Below are 25,144 nucleotides of genomic sequence, written 5' to 3'. Positions count from 1 at the left end.
CTGGCGAGCCGCCCTCCCCTTGGGACTCCGCCACGCCCCATCATTGCCAAATTGTTGAACTATCGCGACAGAGACACGGCGCTCCGGCTCTCCAGAGAGAAAGGACGCCTACAACATGAAGGAATGGAAATTTCTCTCTACCCAGATTTTACCATGGCTGTGCAAGAACAGAGACGAACATTTCTTCCTGTCAAATAGAAACTCCAACAGCTCAACATTCCATATGCTTTGCTATTCCCAGCCCACTTGAAGGTGACGTCCCAAGGACGACAACATTTTTTCACTAACCCACAACACGCTCAGGACTTCATCAAGACGCTATCCAAACAATCTGAAGGCCGTCCGTCCCCGGAGCACCAGGAGGAGGAAAATAGAGGCGCATCAGATATTGAGTAACACTATCCTACGTAATCGATGGTGCCTTCACTAAGGACATCACCTCTGCTCACCGAACATGCGGCGCCCTCGAATTCACTGGGGCCGGTGACGGCACCATTATGACCCTGAGTTAAATATAAAGGCCTCACCAACAAGTGCAACTAGCCGTCTAGCCTTGCAGGAAAAGGCCATAGAATAGTATATCATCATTCCAGCTGAAAGAGGAGATCCCACACTCCGAGATAGGTGACGCTCGCACAACCCACAAAGATTGGCCGCAAGACTGAAACGGGCAACATGGGGCGCACGAGGAGGATTAGAAATCCTTAGTTCAATAACAATTCGTATTGTCTAGGACTAGCCTTGTGTGCTCGCGCCGCCTCAGGTAGTTTATTCCTCCTCACTGATCAGACACGTGCTAACCGGTGGGATACACCAATCGACATGTCAAGATGGACCCATGATACTATACCCGAACACCCGCGCTACTGCGAGGAGCACCAGGTCGCCCTCTGGCTGCCGCCCACCAGGTGAACCCTACAACTGGAACTTAGTAAGATGTTTGGAAAAGTATATACCCGTCCCCAGTTGGGACCAGGGTTTGCGGGACTGGTTGGGAGGGGGGAGGTATATGACACAGCAGGTTGGGGTTGCTGTTGTGGGTGGACGGAGGGATCGAGGACTGGTTTTAATGTTATCTTTTGGTTTTGCACTGCTATTGTTACATATAGTGATGAGGCCCCATACTGTCATACATACTATGTTCTACTACAATTCATTTCTGTACATAAGTGATGGAGTCACGTCCTGGAACACTTCAGTATAATTTTTTAACATGGAATGTGCGAGTGTTAGATCTGGGGGTCTCTAATTGGCAGGGTAGGTACCACTGTCCAAGTAGGGACCCTTGCTTCTAGTCAGGGAAAGGGTTAAGTCACTGTTAAGATAACCCCTGCTCACCCTCTAGGTAGCTTGGCCTGAGCAGTCTAGGCTATCAAAGGCAATGTGTAAAGTATTTGTACCAACACTCACAGTAACACAGTGAAAACACCACAGATTTACTCCACACCAGTTTTAGAAAAATAATGTATCTTTACTAAAAACTTCACAAGACCAAATACTACAGACAAACCAACATACAATTAAAAAGGTTACTTTAAGAATAGTTCAAGAGTTTGCAGAAAGTACTCCTGGATGTCAAAATCAGTGTCCTGCACAATGCGACTCTCAATGCACAAAATGCGACACTCTCGTGCCCAACAGTACCTGTAGTTGCGATAAGGTTCCCAAAAGCTATAACAAGGAAGATGGCAAAGGCGATGCGATACTCCTGAGATCCTGGGGAGGCTTTGCAGCAGCCCTGCTTCACGCAGCAGAGGTGGATGCGCCGGCTCCGATCTGTAGGGGGAGGATGCGATACCTTTGGCTTTCGTTGCGTAGGTTTCTTGGGGGGAAGCTTCACGCACAGGTTCGATGCGACACTCTTCGATGGGGTGCGATGCGTGGCGCAGCGTTGCCTTCCGGCGCCGCAACTCTCGATATGCCACGGAACGGGGCTCTGCATCGACGCACGCAGCGACTGGAGACTTTTCATGCACCGGCAGTGGTGCGGCCCGCAAACTGGTTCTGCGACGACCCTCGCAGCATCAGGAATCTTCTCGCACCGGGACGATGCTCGACGCACTCGGCGATGCGGGGACCCTGCGTGTTGCGAAGGTGCCGCGATGAAATTTTCCTCGCACTCTCGTCTTGCGACACGCAATCGGATGATGCGTTGGGTACCAGTCACTCTTGTTCACGCTTCTGCTTCCCAGCTCCCAAACACAGCAAAACGACCTCCTGAGGCCCCAAGACTGGGCAAGCACTCCAAGGCAGGTCAGAACTCTCTCAGCAGAGTTCCAGGGGAGCTGGTGGTGAAGTCCTTTTGTTCCTGGGACTTCTTAACAGGGAGCCAGCTCTTCTCAGGCCCTTGGAGATCAGAATCAAAAGAAGGGGACACAGCAAAGTCCGTCCCCTCTCCTTGGCAGCAAAGCAAAACAGCAAGCAGGCAGTCTTCTCCTCTTCAGTCCTTTCAGCTTTCTCCTTGGCAGAGGTTTCTTCTTAGTTCCAAAGTGATCTAAAGTTTTAGGTGTCTGGGGTCCTCTTCTTATACCCCTCCAAGTCTTTGTCTCTTGTGTTTCAGTGGGGGGATTCCCCTGCTCAAACCGGTTCCTGGGTGTGCTCTGCTCTGGAGCACCTGGTTCCTTTCAGAGTGAGGGGCAGGGTCGTTAGACGCTCAGCAGGAGGTGGAGCCTTCTTTGTGCCAGCAGAGGCAGAGTCCTCAGCCTGGCCAGCAGGGGGTGGAGCCAGATTTGTGTTGGCAGGGGCAGCCCTATTCAAACCCAGGGACTACTCCTCCCACCCATCTAAGGCAGATCTCCCTATTCACCCTGTTGCTGACTCATCCAGGCTCCTGGAGCCACCTAGCCCATCACATGACACCCTTCAGCCAACCAGCACACAGGCACACAGGAAGGTTAAACAGGAGAATAGCTACTTTCTAAAAGGTGCTATTCTCACACAGTGAATTTAAAAACCATCTTGCTAAAAAGATGTATAATTAAATTCTGAACACAGAGATACCAAACTTGGATTTTCTATCTTGCCCTTATGGGAAGATAGGCATGTAAACAGCCTTCCCCATTCTATCCTATGGGCAAGATAGCCTCTCAGCAGTGAAAAATGAAAATGGCTGTAATTCACTAACAGGGCATGTTACACACCTCAGTACATGCCCTAACTTTCAGATACACTGCACCCAGCCCAGGGGGGTACCTAGGGCCACCATAGGGATGCCTGACATGTACAGAAAGGGAAGGATAAGGCCTGGTCAGTGGGTGCACTGGCCAGGTCGACATGGCAGTCCTGAACTGCACATAGGCACTGCAAGCAGGCCTAAGACATCATTTTAGCGCTACTCCTGTGGGTGGCACAATCAGTGCTGCAGCCCACTAGTAGCATTTGAATCACCAGCCCTGGCACACTCAGTGCACTTTACTAGGGGCTAACAGGTGAAACAAATATACCAATCATGGATAACCAATCAATATAACAATTTATACAGAGAGCATATGCACTTTAGCACTGATCAGCAGTGGTAAAGTGCCCAGAGTTCTATTGCCAACAACCACGGGTCAGAAAAAATAAAGGAGGAAGAAGCAAAAAGTTTGGGGATAACCCTGCAAAAAGGGCCGTTTCCAACACAACCCCCTTCCAGCCTAAAGCCAGGGTAGACCAAGCGATACCTCGATGGGATTCCCTGCTTAGGGCGATAGAACACGGAAACTGGCCCAAACAGCAGGGCACTATTCCTGTTCTACGCCTTCCTGAACCCGGTTGGATCTCTCCATCCATACTCTCAGGGTCCACCACGCCAACCCATGTGGAACCCTTCTCTTCACCTGTGGACACCACCTGTGCAGCACCTAGCCTTAACTTGCTCACAGGTGTGTCTCAACAGACAGACAGCAAGCCGCAGTGACCAGTGACAGTGGTCAGGGATGAGACCCAGGCCTTATGCCTCTCAGGGCCCTCAAACCCCTGTGGCATCAGAAGGTGGGGGGCAGTAGCCCCAGGTGCTGGGCACCCTTTGTCCACTTCCTTTCCTGTCAGGTCTGGTCTGACAACCTGGCACTGACCGACCAGCCCCGGGCCTGTATCCGGTGGCTGGACAGGAGGCTGGGGTAGGCTTTTCCATACCCAGTCCTCCTCTTCCTTGTGGCTCTGTACCCTCCCACCTGGAGCGGTACCCCCTTCTAGAATAGTCAGGGCACCTGTGGCAGGTGTCCTGCACCATTCACCCACCAGTTCAGGGGTTCTATCCTGCAACTTGGATTCCAGGTCAGGGGGGACACCCCGGACCTGGCCCTCCAACCTAGGGTCTACACCCTCCAGGTGAACCGGGGTCAGAGGCGAGGACTCCCTCCCTCTGCACCCCCTTCCAGAATTCTGCACCCTCCTACACGGAGCGGTACACCTCAAATACAAACTGGTAGAGACACTGCTTACAAATATCCCTCCCTCCAGTTCAGGACCTCTCTCCAGCAACTGGTCTCCCAACCTAGGGTCTAAACCCTCAGGTTGCACCGGGGTCAGAGGCGAGGACTCTCTTCCTCTGCACCCCCTTCCAGAGAGCTGCACCCTCCCCACTGGAGGGGTACCCCTGGAAGCCAAACTGGTCAGGACACAGCTTACAGATGTCCTTCCCCCCAGGTCAGGCAGATCCTGAACCTGGCCTCCCAACCCAGGGACTAAACCCTGCGGTTGCACCCCTGCCTGGCATGCCAGGACTTCTGGGGACTCACACAGTATCTCCCCGAGGGTGACACATGACTCATGTGTCTCGTGACAGTCTGCCTGGCGCAGATCTCCCGGCCCCTGTCCACCTGACAGTGCGCGAAGATCCCCCAGGACTGAAGTGGTGTCACCATGGTCACTCCTAGGGGACTCAGCCCTTCTGGCTGGTCCCTGACCCACTCGTTCTCCCACTGGGGAACACATCCCCCTCTCACCCCTCAGTCTGGACTTCTGCACCCTCCCAACTGGAGCGGTACCGCCAGACACCAGAACCACTGGAGCTCTGTTTACAGAGGCTCCAGGTTCTCCTGACACTAGGAGATCCTCCTCAAATGGCCTACTAGCACTGTCTAGGCCCCCAACCTGGTGTTCCCTTAAGGAACCCACCAGGTCCTGAGACTGGGTTTCAGGCACCTTGGGACCCACAGTCCCACACTCACCCCTTCTCCACTGAGACAGGACGTGAGCCCCTACACCCCTCCCACTACACTGGGACATAACTGGGCTACACTGAACCTCTTCCACCTCACAGGTCTGGAAGATATCCGGGCCACTCCTTTTGGGATCACTCCCCAATGCCTCTCCAGACCTTTGGACATCCAACCAAAGGTCTGCCTCCAACGCAAGTTCTCTGGAACCAGAGAACTCAAACTCCACCGGGTGTTGGCATAGCTCTGGAAAACAGGGACTTAAAATATGCTCTCCAACAAATGAATCACACAGCCCCCCACAGTTGTTAACCAAGCTACCGTTTGCCTCACCCTCCAGTGCCTCACACAAGTACCCCACACCACTCTCCTGAGATTGGCAAGACAGTATCTGACTGTCTCTGTCACACAACTCACACTCTTCTGGGCGGTCTCCACACTCACACACCAAGGTTTCTACCATGGGGGAACCCCTCTCCCTGTACCTCTCATCTAGGGTCAGTAGAGTGTCCCTCCCACCACTAGGAATATGGTCCCCTGTGCCAGTTCCCCAATCCACTTCAGGGACACTGCACTCCACTGGAACTACATCATAAACCGGAACCCCCTGGTGTATGTCGACCCCCTCCCTCAAGTTAGGCGCCACATCTCTGGGTGTTTGTACCTCTCCCTCAGCACTGGATATTACAATCTTGCTGCCACCATCTGAGCTGGACTCCACCTCCAACTCAGCAAAGCTCACTTCTTGAGCTAACCATTCTTCTTCAGCTGAGACACTCATGGCCTCAAGCCTCTCGAGCTCCATATCAAGCTCCCTCATTCTTAATTCATGTGCCAAGGTCAATTTCAATTCTTCCAAGGCATACATCTTCTTGCTCTCTTCTATTTTGTTTTGGGTTTCCATTTCAAGCCTCATGACTTCTAACTCATGATCTCTAGCCCTTTGATTCTCCTCCAACTCCTCTGGAGTGAGACTCCTACTGGAATGGGAGCTGCCAGCCCTTGAGACTGGTCCGACCACGGGCAGAGCTTGGGGAACAAAACCATTCTCTTCATCTGCATCATCTTCCTCTTGAGCCTCCCACCAGGCCTTCAAGACTCTTTGTAGCACATCCCTTCTAGATCCGCTTTTCACAGGGCAACCAAGGTCTTTGCAGAATTGCTTGAGCTCCTCAACCTTGTACGAATACAGATCCTCCATGGAAAACTCCAATTCTGCCCTCTCACTTGTTGCCACCTGAGACATGATGCTCTTGAAGAGTTACTCCAAAATAGAATCAAAAATACAGCATGTGGTTGTCTATTGGTCTGCACTTAAACTAGTGATGTACACCAATTACTGTGGGTCAAGTACAAATACAAGTTCAATCCTCACCGCTGACCACCAATGTTAGATCTGGGGGTCTCTAGTTGGCAGGGTAGGTACCACTGTCCAAGTAGGGACCCTTGCTTCTAGTCAGGGAAAGGGGGATACACTGTTAAGATAACCCCTGCTCACCCTCTAGGTAGCTTGGCCTGAGCAGTCTAGGCTATCAAAGGCAATGTGTAAAGTATTTGTACCAACACTCACAGTAACACAGTGAAAACACCACAGATTTACTCCACACCAGTTTTAGAAAAATAATGTATCTTTACTAAAAACTTCACAAGACCAAATACTACAGACAAACCAACATACAATTAAAAAGGTTACTTTAAGAATAGTTCAAGAGTTTGCAGAAAGTACTCCAGGATGTCAAAATCAGTGTCCTGCACAATGCGACTCTCAATGCACAAAATGCGACACTCTCGTGCCCAACAGTACCTGTAGTTGCGATAAGGTTCCCAAAAGCTATAACAAGGAAGATGGCAAAGGCGATGCGATACTCCTGAGATCCTGGGGAGGCTTTGCAGCAGCCCTGCTTCACGCAGCAGAGGTGGATGCGCCGGCTCCAATCTGTAGGGGGAGGATGCGATACCTTTGGCTTTCGTTGCGTAGGTTTCTTGGGGGAAAGCTTCACGCACAGGTTCGATGCGACACTCTTCGATGGGGTGCGATGCGTGGCGCAGCGTTGCCTTCCGGCGCCACAACTCTCGATGCGCCACGGAACGGGACTCTGCGTCGACGCACGCAGCGGCTGGAGACTTTTCACGCACCGGCAGTGGTGCGGCCCGCAAACTGGTTCTGCGATGACCCTCGCAGCGTCAGGAATCTTCTCGCACCGGGACGATGCTCGACGCACCCGGCGATGCGGGGACCCTGCGTGTTGCGAAGGTGCCACGATGAAATTTTCCTCGCACTCTCGTCTTGCGACACGCAATCGGATGATGCGTTGGGTACCAGTCACTCTTGTTCACGCTTCTGCTTCCCAGCTCCCAAACACAGCAAAACGACCTCCTGAGGCCCCAAGACTGGGCAAGCACTCCAAGGCAGGTCAGAACTCTCTCAGCAGAGTTCCAGGGGAGCTGGTGGTGAAGTCCTTTTGTTCCTGGGACTTCTTAACAGGGAGCCAGCTCTTCTCAGGCCCTTGGAGATCAGAATCAAAAGAAGGGGACACAGCAAAGTCCTTCCCCTCTCCTTGGCAGCAAAGCAAAACAGCAAGCAGGCAGTCTTCTCCTCTTCAGTCCTTTCAGCTTTCTCCTTGGCAGAGGTTTCTTCTTAGTTCCAAAGTGATCTAAAGTTTTAGGTGTCTGGGGTCCTCTTCTTATACCCCTCCAAGTCTTTGTCTCTTGTGTTTCAGTGGGGGGATTCCCCTGCTCAAACCGGTTCCTGGGTGTGCTCTGCTCTGGAGCACCTAGTTCCTTTCAGAGTTAGACGCTCAGCAGGAGGTGGAGCCTTCTTTGTGCCAGCAGAGGCAGAGTCCTCAGCCTGGCCAGCAGGGGGTGGAGCCAGCTTTGAGTTGGCAGGGGCAGCCCTATTCAAACCCAGGGACTACTCCTCCCACCCATCTAAGGCAGATCTCCCTATTCACCCTGTTGCTGACTCATCCAGGCTCCTGGAGCCACCTAGCCCATCACATGACACCCTTCAGCCAACCAGCACACAGGCACACAGGAAGGTTAAACAGGAGAATAGCTACTTTCTAAAAGGTGCTATTCTCACACAGTGAATTTAAAAACCATCTTGCTAAAAAGATGTATAATTAAATTCTGAACACAGAGATACCAAACTTGGATTTTCTATCTTGCCCTTATGGGAAGATAGGCATGTAAACAGCCTTCCCCATTCTATCCTATGGGGGGCAAGATAGCCTCTCAGCAGTGAAAAATGAAAATGGCTGTAATTCACTACCAGGGCATGTTACACACCTCAGTACATGCCCTAACTTTCAGATACACTGCACCCAGCCCAGGGGGGTACCTAGGGCCACCATAGGGATGCCTGACATGTACAGAAAGGGAAGGATAAGGCCTGGTCAGTGGGTGCACTGGCCAGGTCGACATGGCAGTCCTGAACTGCACATAGGCACTGCAAGCAGGCCTAAGACATCATTTTAGCGCTACTCCTGTGGGTGGGACAATCAGTGCTGCAGCCCACTAGTAGCATTTGAATCACCAGCCCTGGCACACTCAGTGCACTTTACTAGGGGCTAACAGGTGAAACAAATATACCAATCATGGATAACCAATCAATATAACAATTTATACAGAGAGCATATGCACTTTAGCACTGATCAGCAGTGGTAAAGTGCCCAGAGTTCTATTGCCAACAACCACGGGTCAGAAAAAATAAAGGAGGAAGAAGCAAAAAGTTTGGGGATAACCCTGCAAAAAGGGCCGTTTCCAACAGCGAGGTTTAAGTAATCCCCATAAATGCCGTCACATCCTTGCATATCTTGACCGCCATAATGTTCACTGTGCCATGCTGCAAGAAACACACTTATCTCCTAACTCATCCCCCACTTTTGCCATGCGCTGGGCGAGCCATAGAGGTTTTTCTTGTTACTCTTCATGCGCCCGGGGCACTTCTGTCCTGGTTAAGCATACACTTCCATACACCCCCATTGGCTCCTATGCAGACCCGCAAGGCCGATACAACATTCTGTGGGGGAGGCTATCCGCAGAATCCGTTACAATGGTATCTTGTTATGGTCTAAACACGGATGACCCGGAGTTCTTTCGTGTATTATGGGGGAAGATACAGGCTGTGGGCACCACACACCTAATATGGGGAGGGGACTTTAACGTAACAATCAACCCAAATCTGGATAGGTCACACCCGCAACCATACCATTACATAGCCGCGCAACTAGCCCTTGAAAACATAGTTGAGGAACACGACCTCACGGATCTTTGGAGAACTCATCACCCACTGACTCGCCAGGGTTCCTGCTATTACTCGGCCCACGATTCCTTGTCGCGTATAGATTACTGGCTTGTCGATCAGGGATTGGCAATTTGGACGTCCCATACATCTTATCTCCCCCGCACATACTCAGACCACTCTCCTATATTGATTACTCAAAACCCCTCCACAGGAGGAGACGCATATCTTTCATGGCGCCTCAACCCACAGTTGCTCCTTGACCCTGTATTTAAGACGAACTCAAACAAGAGATATCAGAGTTTTTTTACCCGTAATACTGGCTCTGTCCCCCATTACTCTACTCTTTGGGAGGCGTTTAAAGTGACCATTAGAGGCATCTGTCTAGCGAAAAGTGGGGGGGTATTAAAAGACATTCGTAACACGCTCCGCAATTTAGAACTAGATATAAAGAGTACCTAGCTGGCCATCCAAATTGCACGTTCTTCGACATTACACGTACATTTGCGTACATTGCTTACGGATTACCAAGACACTGCTGAGTGGGAATGCAAATTCAGGGGAAAATATCACAAGGCTCGTCGTTATGGTGAGGGTGAGCGACCGGGACGGGCATTGGCCTCCTCCATCCGGCCTCCACGTTTCACCAATATTGTTTTAGAAATTACAGACGAGGACGGTCTAACACATAGGAACTCTTCAGATATACTTGCTGCGTTTAAACGGTTTTTATACAACATTATACTCTACACACCAGTAGACTTCGATTCATTTTTTGAGGACACTGCCATAGCCTGGTTGGGTAATGGCCAGAGAGAGTTCCTCTTAGCGCACCACGAGGACGAGGAGATAATCTCCGCTATTATGCAATTACAATCTGGCAAAGCCCCGGGACCAGACGGCCTACCGGCTAAGTTCTATAAAATATACAGTCACCTCATCATCCCGATATTGAGGCATGTTTTCGAGGAGGCCCGAGAAACCGGTATTTTACCCCGATCAATGCGTGAGGTGCTTATAATATCTCTGCCTAAGCCAGGTAAACCGCCCACGCAACTAGACTCGTATAGGCCCCTATCTCTTATTAATGTAGATGCTAAAATCCTTGCCAAACTCATCACCAACTGTATTAGTCCTCTTATGCCGGTGTTGCTCTTTCCGGATCAATCGGGTTTTGTCCCGACTAGGAGCACGGCCCATAACTTACGAACTCTGTTCGCACTGCTCCATGACATAGACCCCGGTGAAGATGCGGCCGCCATATTCATCAATGCCACCAAGGCATTTGACTCCTTGGAGTGGGACTACCTTTCATTTGTACTGGTGCGCATGGGATTTCCTTCCCCATTCCTAGCCTGGATTAATTTACTATATACAGGACTTCGAGCCACTGTAATGGTTAATGGGATGCGGTCTTCCTCCTTCTCATTGGCCAGGGGCACCAGGCAAGGATGCCCACTTTCCCCTCTTTTATTTGCCCTGGCCATTGAACCCCTCGCCGCAAAAATACGGCAACATTACCGAGATCACGCTATCATTTATCCAGAAAGGCAGATACTTATTTCATTATATGGGGACGACATCACACTATACCTGCGTCATCCGGAAAAAAGCCTGAATCATATATTGCGCTTATTTATTCTATTTGGGCAGTTATCAGGAGTCAACATTAATTTGAGCAAGTCTCAAATATATCCCCTTACTGACTCCACCACTAAATTCCAACCAGATTTCCCCCTCTAATGGTGCGACGACACCCTAACCTATTTGGGGATAATTATCTCTCGCAATCACGAGGACCTCATGAGAGACAACTATGGGCGTGCGTTAGACTCTATCACTGATAAAATTACTGGCTGGATCGCGATGCCCTTGTCAATGGCTGGTGGAGCAGCATTAATCAAAATGGTTATCTTACCCAACCTTCTATATTTATTTGTAAATATCCCCTACGCCCCCAGTCGTTACTTTTTCTCGGCGATCAGGACTCAACTTATACGACTTATATGGGGGGGAAGCAAGCCAGGTTAAAATGGGATGTACTCATGCGCCCCTTCTGCGCAGGTGGTTTCTCTGTACCGGATGTTGAATTGTACTTTAGTTGTGCACAGGCACACTATGCCGCATACTGGATGACCCCCCCCCCTTTATGCCCCATTTGGCGATAGAAGATAGATGACTATATGACCCCCATACCAAATACTGCCTATCTTGGTGTTCCCGGGGTCCCACGATACCTTGCGACTACTACCGTTCAGTGCACTGTCAGGGCCTGGCATGACCTTGCCAAGGCAACTCACTGCACATTAATGTATTCCCCGCTCCTGCCCCTCTCTGGACAACAGGATATACCAGTTACGCAGGAGGGCGGCTGCCGCCGGCTCTTCCATAAACTCTCCATTCACACCTGGGGACACCTTTACACAGGGGGGAAATTTAGTACCAGCGAAGAATTCTTTAAAGATGTAAATCCCACCCCATTAGAACGCTTCTGTTACATTCGACTCCATCAGGATGTGAAAACCGTCACACGAACCTCAGGTCATGCTCCCACTGCACGTATTACTGCAACAAGATGCCCCCCTCATGTGCAATCGCTACTTTACCGCACTGTGCAAACCAATGGGGACTAGGATTCCCCTTTGGCCTGCACCAAATGGGAGGAGGAACTGGGACACCCCCTCACTGAGGAACAATAGACGTTCTGCTGTAAGCAGACCGGAGAGATCTCCGCCAGCAGTAGGTTTAGAATCATACATTACAAATATGTCCACTGCTTATATTATACACCAGCGCGGATGTTTCGTTTGAAGATTCGAGACGACAATCGCTGTGAAAGATGCGGCGAGGAAGGGGCTGACTTTAAACATTTAGCCTGGGACTGTTTGCCTATACAGATCTATTGGGCAGAGGTGCTCGCCTCTTTGGACCCAATGACAGGCCTACATATTCCAAAAGATTCCCTAACTGCCCTGTTAGGATACGCTGCCCCTCTTGTTGCCATGCGCAAATACACCTCCCTTGCGCTGCTTCTCGCTAAAAGGAGAATCGCCTGCAAATGGGGTAGGGGTAGAGCGCCGAAATTTAAGGATTGGATCCAGGATCTTATTTATTGCCAAGAGCAACTACATACATATGCAGATCTCCAACCCCGCTCATCACGTCCAACAGATATATGGGGCCCATTGCAAACCTATTTATTGGAACACACCACTGATACTGATGCAGAGGCCGCACAATGAATGATCAATGCCCTTTAGTAGAGTATCTTACCTGAGCCTGCACACACCGCACATTGAAGGACAAGGGATAACACGTGACAGTGCCCCAGAACTTATTGATTGGAACGCCTCGTCACCTTAGCTACACTCTTTTAGAACACAGTGCATTGGTGGAACTATCCACTGTTTATGGTCCTGTTGACCGTTAATGTATGTTGCTAAATGCTTACAAGGATTCCACTGCCTATACAGTTCATAATTCCAACAAACGCGGCCGACGCGGAAGGGTTGTAGGCGGCTTGCTGTGTATCCCCTTCTCCCTCTTTTTTTTTTTAGAAGATATTTGCACATTTGAAATGTCACATTGCCGGCCCGATTGCGGTTGTAGGCAGCATGATGAGATGTATACTTTTGATGCACAATAAAGGTTTTAGGTCATAGTGAGCCCTATCGTACCGAGCAAGTAATGCTTGGGTATTGGCTATGCGCCAGTGATTAGCTGCTTGGGCAGCAACTCTTTTGCCTGAAGCATTTAGCAACTTAGATTCCTTATCCGGAGGTCGTGCGTCACCGGAGGTTTGTAAGTTGACACATTTCCTAGTGTTAGTTACCACTAGTGAGTCTAAGGGTTGCTGCCCTTTGATGTAGGTGGGATCATCGGGGCCAGGTTTATATTTTTTGTCAATCCTGGGATTGAGAATTCTAGCTCTCACAGGGTCTTTGAATATGTCGGTGGCATGTTTAATGACCCCTTTTAGCATTGGCAGGATTTGGACAGTTTTCTGTGACTGTTCAAAGGTGTCTAGGAGGAAGTCCTCATCTGCAGGATCTGAATGCATCTGAACACCACAGTAGACAGCAGCTCTATTTACAAGCTGCCCAACCCAAAGCCAATATTGTCATCTGATGGAGATGGCTTTGTTGTATATGGCTGGGGATGCGGGAGGTCTGGGGGATCTATTGGGTCATCATAATCGTCCCAATCATCCTGTGGTACGTCCATGTTGTCATCAGGGTCAGTGAAAGGGTCATTGTTGCCTCCCCCACCACCTAAATCATCATCGTCATCCTGCGGTGGTGGTGAATGTGGTGGAAGTTTTGGAGGCTGTGGAGGAGAGACAGGCTTAGGAGGAAGAACAGGCTCAGGAGGAAGGACAGGAGAAGAGGGTCTTATAGGTGAAGTGGCACAGTCTTTTTTCTCCACAGGCACTGCAGGAGTGTCTGGTGTGTTCAGCTTCCTCTTATTGTCTGGAACAGCAGCTACATGTCCTGTTTTGGGGCTTATATGGAGTTTTTTCTGCTTCGGATCGACAGGATCTGGTCGAAAAAGTTCTTCCTCCTCGGTAACTGCTTTCGGCGTCGATTTTTTTGGGTCCGAGCGGGGTTTGGACTTCTGCTCCGAGGCCTTAGGAGGTGGTTTGTGGTCCTTTGGCTTGGCTATGGAGACGGAAATCTTTTTCGGTTCGAAGGCTTTGGTTTCGGATCCGATGGCTTTTCTTTCAGTGTCGAGGTAGTCCGTGCCGACTTCTTTTTGGGAGTAGGTTGCTCTCCTGTCTTCGGTGAGGGACACTGAGATACGGTTTGCTCGGTCCCGAGCTACCGGAAGGCTTGCCCTTTATCTCCGGGCCGGGCCCGGGGGCGTGGCTTCTGAAGCTTGTTTTCAGTCGCGACCGGGGCCAGCAGGCGAAGTTTTGACCAGGGCCTTCTTTTTGTCGGGTGGAGTTGGGGTAGGGGCAGTTGTACTCACTCGTTGACCAGGAGTGATGTGGTCGCCTGAGTCGTCTGCTTCGGACACGATGGCAGGTCCTCAGAATCCTCCTCCGGGACATCGGGGCCTTCATCGAAGATGTCCACTGGTGCCGGAGCTGCTCGCTGCGCAATAATGTGTCATCGGGCCTGGCGATCACGGATGGTTTTCCTGGATCGAACAGAGGCGCAGGCCTGGTAATTGTTCTCATCGTGCTCGGGCGAGAGACACAGGTTACAGACCTTGTGATGGTCACTGTCGGAATTTCGCTCCACACTGGGGGCATTTTTTGAAGGGAGTCCTTTCCATGAGCTGTAGGCCGGAATGGCGTCGATAGGCCCAGCGGCCCGCGTCGACGATTGGAATCGAGTAGCTCAGATGCATGTCGAAGATCACGCAATCGAAAACAATACCGTCGAGTTGTAGATAGTTTGCGCGTTGAAAAGGTTTGGAGAATAAGGTGCCGAACCGGAGCCCAAAAGTTACATCCAAACCCAATGGCGGAAAAAAACAATCTGAGGATGGAGTCGATGCCCATGCGCACTATCGTCCAAGGGAGGAGTCACCTATCTCGTGACTACAAAAGACTCTTCAAAGACAACAACAACGTGCAAGCATCCGAGCCCAACACGAGATGGCGATCTATGCACAGTGTACAATCTGCAGCTCATATGCCTCGAACATTGTGTTTCAATGGGTTTATCATTTGTGCATAACCAAGTAAAGCACCTTAATTTGTTTTGATCCTATTAAAATCTTTGTCACCATCACACTTCAGAATTACAAAAAAATTGCTCTGTTTTTGCTTTCGCTAACTGCTGAATGTGTACAGTTCATTTAGAGGTATTTACATTTACTTGTGTGTTACAAATATATTATATCCTACAGCCTTTCCTTTCACACACCCTGAACCCCAGCATGATTATGACATAATGCACTTTACTTTTCTTTCTCTGACTACAAGGTTAGAAGAATTTGTAAATATCAATCCCTGTGTTAAAAAAATAAGCAGCTATTTGTAGCAAGACATAGCCTGACATTTGACCTTTGACTTTAAAGCATAGCAAATGTGACACAAGATATGTACAGAGTTTAATGGCATCTTTTTTTATTGCTTGACCTTCGCTGGCCACCAGAAATCAGCTTGTGACCCACCAGTGGGTTGTGGCCCCTAGTTTGGAAAACACTGCCACAGACAATTACCTTAAGTCAGGCCATGCCTAAAGTCTCCCAGCAAGAATGATACCCTGTCCCTTTCCAAGGGATATATCTTGGAAACCCCAGTGCTTAAATTGAGTCAGTGGTTGTGAATGGGGCCCACACACACTCATTTTTGGGTACTGGCAATTATTTTTCCTGATTGGACTTTCTGATGAGAAAAGTAGAGAAAAACACACAAAGGGGAAAAGGGAAAAAGAGAAAGATGGAAAGACGTTATAAATGGAGGAAAAAAAAACCTGCAAGATAAAGGGAAAAGTTGTGACTGGTAGTTGGTTAGATAGGCATGGGGTGGATAGTAGGCTACTCAGCCTTGGTATTGCAAAGTCATCCTGTGGGCCCTCTGCACCTCCATTTTCTGCTGAGTGGTACTGGTGGTAACTGACTCTGACTGTCCCTGGGTTCTATCTAACCACGCCCAGGGCCAGTGCTATGTTGAAAACACACACACACATTAGGGTACACTATGTGTTAGGGTACACCTATGATTGGCATAACCTTCCCTACAAATCCCTAGTGCATAATAAGGCAGGGAGGATTAAAACTATCTATAAGTCCCTAGTATATAATAGGGCATGGCAGTTTAGAGGCCAGCAGCCTTGCATGTGTGCACTGCTGAGAGCCTGAGGTCATTTTTAAAGCAGCCTGTGGTGCAGCACTTCTTTTGAATGTAAACTGTGCCCAAACTCGACTTTGGTGGTGGGGGCACTTAAAAAGTGATAATGTACAATAATTAGCCATATTAGGTACCCCCAGGGTCAGTTCTCCCCTAGGTGTTCCAGAGGTTGGGGGGGGGGGGGGTCATGTACTTATAAAGAGGACCCCTATAAAAGAGGTTGTATTTGCCTTGGGGATAGTGAAATTGCACATTTCACTTCCCTTACTGTTGTAAAGTGCTTCCCAAAATCAACTTTGGTGTTAGGAGCACTCTGGAGAGAGGATCTACACTAGGTTTGCATATTCAGGACGCCTACAGTCTCTCTTAGATATCCCAGGGGTGGGTGGTCATGTAGCTATAAGCAGGGTCCTTATAAAAGATGTTTTATATGCCCTAGTGTTGGAGAAATTGCACATTTAATTTTCCCCATTGTAGATCCCCAGCCACATAGGATAACATTGCAATAGTTTATTAATGCATAACTATCGCTAGGAATTAACGAAAATATCATTCAAGGACTTAGGATAGTGGTTTAATTTATCCTAAAATATACAGAAAATAAGTTATAAGACTTTCTTGTCTGTAAGCCAAAATTCAGCCTTCCTATGGTCGACCCTGATTAATCAGAGTTAACAGGATAAGCCTGGCTGCTTTGATTGAGTGATAAGTGGCTCACCCTGAGAGAGGCTATCTATTGTTGAGAGCTCTGCTACACAGGAATACCAGAGCAGGGGGAGGGGGCTTATAAAGCATGAGCTTCAAATGAGGAGTAGGACAGGCAGTGAATCCCAGGTCCATCTACCCCTCAGCCCCTCTGACCCAGCCAGATGGCAGGCTTAAGGCAGGAATTTGCACATGGTAGGGGGAGGAGAGCTATTGAAATGAGCCATACTGGAGGTTGGTTTAACTAGTTCTTGCTATTTTGCTGGGATTTCAGCCATACTGAATTTTGGAGGAATAGTGTTTTCTGGGAGAAGATTATACCGCACTTTGGAGGAACTGATCATGCTCTGGGGTGTTGCATGCACCTCATTGGACAAGAGTGATCTCCTACTTGACCTCATTGAACAATGAATAAATATGTGAGAAGTGCAGAGCCTCTCAGTTCTGCTGCTTGAAATTAAAAGAAGGCTTGCTGAGCTGGAAACGTGATTTGCACCATGAGGCCCTGCATTCTGACTGACTGTGCCTGTAGCATTATCTGGAACTACAGCCCTTTGGATGTACCTTGCTTCAAGAGGAATAAAGAGTGGACTTTGTGTAAGCTACAGGTTAACAGAGCTCACCTGGATCATCACCATCAAGTATCCCCTGCCTGGGGTGCATCCAGTGGACTTTCAAGGGTTTTGTCCAGGTGCATTGTGGGAATTGTGGCCCCAACCTTTCAAGCACCATCTTGGAGATTACAGTCCTTTGGAGTGTGTTCTGGACGAGAAACATCCATTACAATGCAGTCATTACATCGCACTGCTTTTACAATGCAACTGTTACAATTCAACTGCCTTTACATCGCATGTCATTACAACGTATGCCATTACAAAGCATGTCACTACAACGCATGCGATTACAATGCATACCATTACAACGCATGCCATTACAACGCATTATAAGGTAAGTAATGGAGATTTTTAAGTTTTAGGGTGGGTATGGGTTTTGGGGTAGTTGGGAATAGTAATTTTTACCTCTACGCTATCCAACACTTTCCCTACTGTTGCACTCACTGGAGTGGGAATAATCATTTTTACCCCTACACTATCCAACACTTACCCTACTGTTGCACTAAAAGTATTATGCATTGTAATGGTATGCATTGTAGTGGAATGCATTGTAATGGTAGTTTTTAAAAATGCGTTGTAATGGCATGTGTTGTAAAAACATGCGATGTAATGGTAGTTGCGATGTAAATACCGCGTTGTAAAAGCATGCTTTGTAATTGTTTGCATTGTAACATCATATATTCATTTAGGACATGTTGGACCCTCAAGAGGAACTTCAGGAAGAAGTTCCAGAAGTTTGGAGCAACTTTGGAAAAAAGCTCCATAAGGGGACCGACTTCACCACGAGAGCCAAGCCGCCCACCTTCAACTGCTAGCCGGACTGGCCTGCTGGTTCATGAAATGAAATCCAGCATTCGTAAAGCGCACAACTACCTCCAAAGAGGTGTCCCAGCGCTGGGGGCCGTCTGGAAGATTAAGCAAGCTATTGCCCAGAGTCACATGGTGCTGGGCTTACCTGCTGCTGGCCTTAGGGGTCGAACCGTGGGTCCCCATGATCCGGAGTCCTGACCGCTGCCCCAGCTGAAAAGCTCCGGAGGTCCGACTTCCAGAGTTTGACTGGGAGCACCCAGGAAAGCAAGCTGGTGAACCCTCACAGAACCCAAACTGATAAAGAGCATTGAGGAACCCCAGCAGAAAAAGCTCCAGAAAAGTTTCTAAGTCCGAAGGTCAAATCTCGACAGAGGCCTACCGTGAGAGGTATCGGAGCAGGGCTCTATCGCGGTCAGCCTGAAACATTGATTTTTTCCTGGTCAAGCGTGACCAGATGTCCCAAAGTGGTGCTAGGATTCTAAGTGCTTTATAGTTCTAAAACTTTTTTTAAAAAACACATCTCTCTAGTTCCCTACACTGGAGTTTTGTCATTTTGGTGTCATTTTAAAGATAAAAATATTTCCTATTTTTAATAAATCTGTGTGGGATTTTGTATTGTATGTTATGTTTTAATTATTTACTGGAATGGTATTTTTAAATGCTTTACATACCTGTCTCCTAATTTAGCCCTGCCTGCTCGCAGCCCAGCTACCAAGAGTTGAGAATGGGAATATTGTAACACCTGTACTGAGCCCTAGACTGTGCTAGTGGCCTTATTGCGAGTGGTAGATGCATATTTACCACTTTGCTGATAACCCACTTTCCAACACTTGGTATTTGGCTCTCTCGCGGAGGTTTAAGAGCTCTGGCCGCAAACTTCTCAGCTGAACTTAGGGCTCTGGAGTTCATTTATTTTACAAGTTAAGCACTGGGAAACCCCCACCCACCCAACGCAGGACAACAACACAGACAGTGCTTAGTTTGTAAAGGAGTAAACGTAGGGGCCCGAACGTGTGCTCAGACGGCGGCGATTGCCATTATCAAATGTTGCAAAGTCAAATACGAATGCTTTGTAGTTTTGATTCCACCTCATGTCTCTTTTATCAACTACGAAACACTTACTGTCCCTTTAATTCACTCTTGCAGCCTCTTTTTTCATCCCTGCATTCTTTCTTGGTCACTGTTTTTCCCTCTTCCTCCTCCTCATTCTTTTCCCCTTTGGTGTTTTTGTCTTTCTTGTTCTGGGTCAAAGCCTGATTAGGAAAAATAAGTGCTGCTCCGAATCTGCAACGATCAGCTCAAATTAGGAACTGACAATGCATTGCCCCCTTAATGCTTATACAGGAGTAATCACATTTGATTTTCTCTGATGTTTCTCCATCTTTTGTGCCATATGAGAATGGCTGGGTCCCAGATGGCCCTGGAGAATTCCCAGATCGAAAGTCACACTAGATCTTGTGTGGCAGATAATCCAGCCCTTTTGCCACTAATGGTTGGTCTGTTTCTGGGAATACCTCATCGGCATGGGGTGCTCTCACAAGGAGATCATTCTTCGCTTCTTATACCAATATCAGGGTTGCTGTGACCCAGCCTCCATGGTGCTGCTGAGTGGATAGTGTGCATGTGAGCTCCTTGCTCTCTCTAAATTGATCTTGGTTTTCTCCCCATGGAATTTTACAGAGCATTCCTAACCCTCCCGCCAACCGCTGCAAGAGCACAACCAATCATCTCTCTTCAAGCATAATTATTCTGGACGTGGCACAGGTAGTTCTAGTTAGAAGCTTCCATCCACACAAAGAGACAAGTTTCAGGTGTTCTCCGGTGGTTACTAGTTGATGCTGTCTAGAGAGTTGCAGAAAGTAGCAGTAGCTGTGATTATTGCTACTTTACAGTAAAGGCCAGTCCCCAAACTAATTTATATTCCCTGTGTGAATCTTTTTACTCAGTGAACGGGTCTGTTTATCATTAGGTGATGAGACTGGAAGCACTGCTATCTACTGGTCAACACAAATGAATGGAGCTCTCAGGATATTACTGTAACAAGACTGGCTGAGGTGGGTATTTCAAGCAGGGCAGAACCACCTCCATTCCATTCAGAGCCACCAACCTGGGCACCACTCTGAGTTTCGCTCTGTTGAGCAAGTCACCGGCTTTGTTGTGTTAGATGATTCATTTATTTAGTTATTTCGGTCATTCGTAAAGCACTGCAATTCAAAATACGGTTACTGTAGAATGCTTAGATATGCAAAGGAGCACAGCTGTCATTATGAACAGCACACTTTGGGCCTGTTTATGACTTTGGCGGTGTGGAGCCCGGTCCGCCCAGCCGCCACACCGCCAAAGCCGCTCGCCAGATTAGACGTTTCCTCCTTTCTGGCGGGCTTTTTTTTATGTTCCCACAGCAGTGCCCTGAAAATTGGCACCGCAATGGAACACCAAAAACTGTTCCTGCATGGCATGGACTGAAAAGTCCATGCCATGCAAGAATTGGTGCCCATACACTGATGGGGGCACATGTTGTGACCCCCTGTGTTCATCCACATGCGGAGGAGGCACAGGGGGCCCTGCAGGGACCCCTTTGTTTCCTCTCTGCTATGGTGTTCATGGAAAAGAAACCTTCATGACACCGCCGGCGGAGAGGAAATTTGTAATATGCTCTGCGGGACCGCAGCGGTCCTGCCAAGCATATTGCTGCCTCCTGACCACTGCAAGACAGCCAGTGAAAGGTGGTTCCTTGGAGGCTATGGCGGGGCTGTGGTGTCCCCACAAGTCCGGCGGTCCGTTGGCCACCAGACTCATAATTGGGCCCTTGGAGTCAAAATCCTAGAAAATCCTGATATTATTTCTTATTTTTTCCCCCAGATAAGTGGCGTGTGATTGTCAGTAAATTCCATCTAAGTTGAGCTTTGCATGCTATCGTCAGTTCTCCTTTTGAGCTGATACTGAACAAAATGTATTAAAAGGTCTCTTCATTGAGAATAGAAATCTCTTCAAAGGGCACCATGCGAGAGATGAACCACAACCAGGACAGTTATCAGAAGCACTCAGGTAAAGTTTCAAAAACCTTTTATTTCATATAGGGACTAGCTTTGGGGAACAGAGGATGTAGTTAGCAGCAACAGTCATGAGACTGGGCAGATAAAACCTCTCCACATGCACCTAGTCACTCATCTTTGCACTCATGAATCCGTTCATCCAGCCTCTGACTAAATTCTCGCATTGACTCTCTTACGCAACCAAGATAAAACACACACTATGTCAACAACATATTCAAGATAAATTAAAAGAACAAAAGTAATTAAAAAAATATTGCGCTGCCTAAATCTTTTGGGCATATGCTTGCAAGAAAAAATATAATTAAACATAGCAGTGGGTGACCATCTTCCAATGGTATTGTACATAGTGTATCATTGTTTTAAAGTTCCAGTACGGCACCAGGTTTAAAACCAATGCACTAGCCGTCTTGGAACAATAAAACAATGATACAGTTTGAACAATACAATCCAAAGATGGTTGCCTGGTTTCGAAGCAGTGGCTGCAGATAAAATGAGCTGCAAGCAAGCGGCCTGTTAGCACTACTAGGGCAACCGTAGTATGGTCTAAATATAAAAATACCAAAAAGGAGAAGAAGCTAAAGGGAACCTATAGAAAACGGAAAATTAAAGGACTGTCCCACTAGCCTTGGCACTGAGCCGCACTCATTTTCAGGCGGGTGTGCACATGTGATCAGACAACTCTTTCATAGGGCAAGAGAACTACTGGCTTATTTGGGCTGGTCCATCGCCCCATGCTATACGTTATAATCTGTGGGAGCAGAGTGCATATGACACTACTACAGACCAATAGCACAGAAAGATTGACCGAAAGCATCCCTAGGTATCTGCATGCATGTATGTATTTTTAAATGATCTTTTTAAATTATAAAAAGCTGTCAGACGTCTAAGCCTGTCAAGCCTTTCCAAGGTTTTCTTGCAAAAATGATTACAGTGCAAATCTTTTACTTTTAGGGTTTGTCAAAGGACACAGGCAACATCAAAATCTTTCCATACAAAGATAATCTGTGAGATTAAATGTAACAAGATACATATCTGCAGGCATTAACACTATGAAATAAGAAACCACCATTGAATGCATAGAAATGCTTTTCTTGATAAATGAGAACGCCTGCAATTGTTGTAACCAAACAGGCCTACAGTCTTTGTCATTGACCTGTCGCAATACAAATCTCAGGCTACAGTGCTGAGCAACAGCTTTGCCACAAAGTAACCATTGACAATCATAAAACTACAAATATATACAATATTACATCTTCAAAACAACATACAACCTCTAATAATAAGGCAAAATAAGGATTCTTAAAGCATAATTCTAACTCCAGGGTTTGTCAGAGGGTAACCAACACCACAGGCCTGGCCTACTATGGTAATGCCAGATTCCTGGCAACAAAATATCTGTCTACAGTATTTAATTTGGTGCAACGACAATCCCCCCTTAAAAAGCTATTGCCTTTAAGACATGTTGCTTTTTCACAATAATTCAAGCTTACTGGAGTTGGTATTACTTTTCATAATAAACACATCAAACCTATGGACTCAGAAATAACTTTCCTAATTAATTAATAATGTTTGTAGCTTTTACCACTGGTTTGGCACCATAACCAACACAGGCCTACTAAAGTGTGAAAAAGCTGGAAACCATCAAGCCTACAGTTATAAATTACAGATATGCACATTATGACAGTTGACAAAAACAATATACAACCCTATCAAAAAGGCCTAGAAAGAATTATCACATTGAAAATATTCTACCTTCTATCTTCAGACATGGGGACCAACAACAAAACCTTTTCCTACTATGGTGATCATTGAGATTTCATGTAATAAAATGCCTTTTTGCAGCCTGTAACACATTGTGAAAACAATGCACTGATTAACAGCCTATTGGCTTTAACAAATGCTTTTCATGACAAACAGGCCAGGCCTCCTGCATTTATCATAACATTTCACTGGAAACAGATCAGACCTATGGCACTGGACATAATTATTTCCAGGAAAAATCAAACATGCAGCCTTTATCATTAGATTGTAACCATAAGGTACTCAAGCCTATAGTACTGAGCAAAAGCTTTCCCACAAGGCAATCATCAGGCATACAGCCATAAATTACAAATGTATACACAATCACTTCTGGGAAAGAAAAATACTCTCTATTTTAAGAGGGTCTAACAAGAATGATCACAGCAAATCTTCAGTCCTCATGGTTCGTCAGAGGAGGTTACTAAACCCATGCCTACTACTGTAATTTGTGAGATTTCATGTAACAAAATACCTCCCTTCGGTTTTAGTATAAAGTAATAACAGTCCCATCTTAAATGCCTACTGAAATTTACATTTGCTTTTCACATTAAAATAATCAGACCTATTGCCTTTATCGTAACCTTTCATAATAACAGATTAGGCCTAGAGATTTAATGTCTGGCTTCTCACCGTAACTGACATGATCCTGCTGTATGTGCTGCCGCCTCTGGTGCAGGAAACCAGGGTTCGAGCCTCGAGGTCGCGTCCACATCATATGATTCTGGGCAAATCACTTAATCTCCCCGTGCCTGAATGTGTAATGTAAATACGGTGCTATGAAAAGCGCTCCAATACCTTCGGGTCGAGTTTGCGCTATATAAATATGCAAAAAAAAAACTTTCTCAAAAGACAAAGAAATACCATACAGGCATTCTTATCCAGTGGAAGTGAGCAACTTCTGCTCCATCAAATGCTGTATGCAAGGGAACTGCAAAAAGAACTATTGATGGACAGAATGCAGAACAATGTCATACATTCACCCCAGTACAGAGATCTGGGCCTAAATCCATCGTTTTTTTGCTCACCATGCCATCCCAGTTTAGACCTGGCCATATGCAAATCAGTCTTGACCCTGTGCCCCATGGGAACAGTCCAGCCCGAACTGCCAAGCCAGGTCCTCCCTGGACTGTATGCAAGGGAACTGGCATGTGAGCGGAGGATAAACCCCTTTAGAAGTGCTCCTGCAATCTCTTTTTATGAGGATTGCTGTCAACGCAGATCTAACAAGCATTGGCATAGCCAATAGGTCTCGCCTTTGGGTCCTTATAAGTGTTTAGCCATGCAACAGTTGCATAACTAAATACTTATAAGGTCCCAAAAGCGAGACCTATTGGCTATGCCAAGCGGTCGTGCGGCCGCAAAAGTGAAAGTAAGCTCGGTCAAGCACGGCGCGCGTGCCCGCGCACATGCACTGTAGCTCTAGGCTGGCCTGGTAGCACTTTTTGGAGCCCTCACAAAATGTCTCACCAGACCAGCGCATGCGCTGGGTCAGGCGAGACCTAAAAATAGCGTCAAGCTCAGATAGTAAAGATGTCTGGCCTATCAGCAAAGCATATGCCCAAATAGCCACCATTCGACGCATTTGATACGAAATTACTTTCGGCAAAATAAATCTTTGCTTTGGCCTTCTTACTCTGCATTTATTTTGAAATTATGTTGCATCAGACACATGAAAGTACAAATTTATGGGTGGCTTGCATCTGCTCTCACTCCAGCCATACGCGAAAACTCTTGCACAAAAGTGAAGAATGGACTTTATAGAACATTAGCCAACAAAGCTGTATGGTGTTTCTAAACTTCACACTATCTAAGTCGCTTTGTAAACGAAAACCTTGAGAATTATTAATTTTTGTAGGCCTTCATGATAGTTTTGATTAATTTGCAAATCGTGTTTTTTTCCCGAAACTTCACGTCTATCAATTTGCAATCTATTAATGTTTTTCTAATTCCTAGTTAGGACGCTCCATCATTTA

At 47.4% G+C, this 25,144-nt stretch overlaps 1 protein-coding gene across 1 annotated transcript in view; it reads right to left on the bottom strand.

The window, feature by feature from the left end:
* Positions 1–25,144, bottom strand: part of LOC146856812 (uncharacterized) — a 1,211,343-nt gene that overhangs the window by 345,320 nt on the left and 840,879 nt on the right. The window lies entirely within an intron of this gene.

Source organism: Triturus cristatus, chromosome 3_2 (assembly GCF_964204655.1).
Source record: "Triturus cristatus chromosome 3_2, aTriCri1.1, whole genome shotgun sequence".
Lineage (NCBI taxonomy): Eukaryota > Metazoa > Chordata > Amphibia > Caudata > Salamandridae > Triturus > Triturus cristatus.
This window is presented reverse-complemented; position numbering and strand designations above follow the sequence as displayed.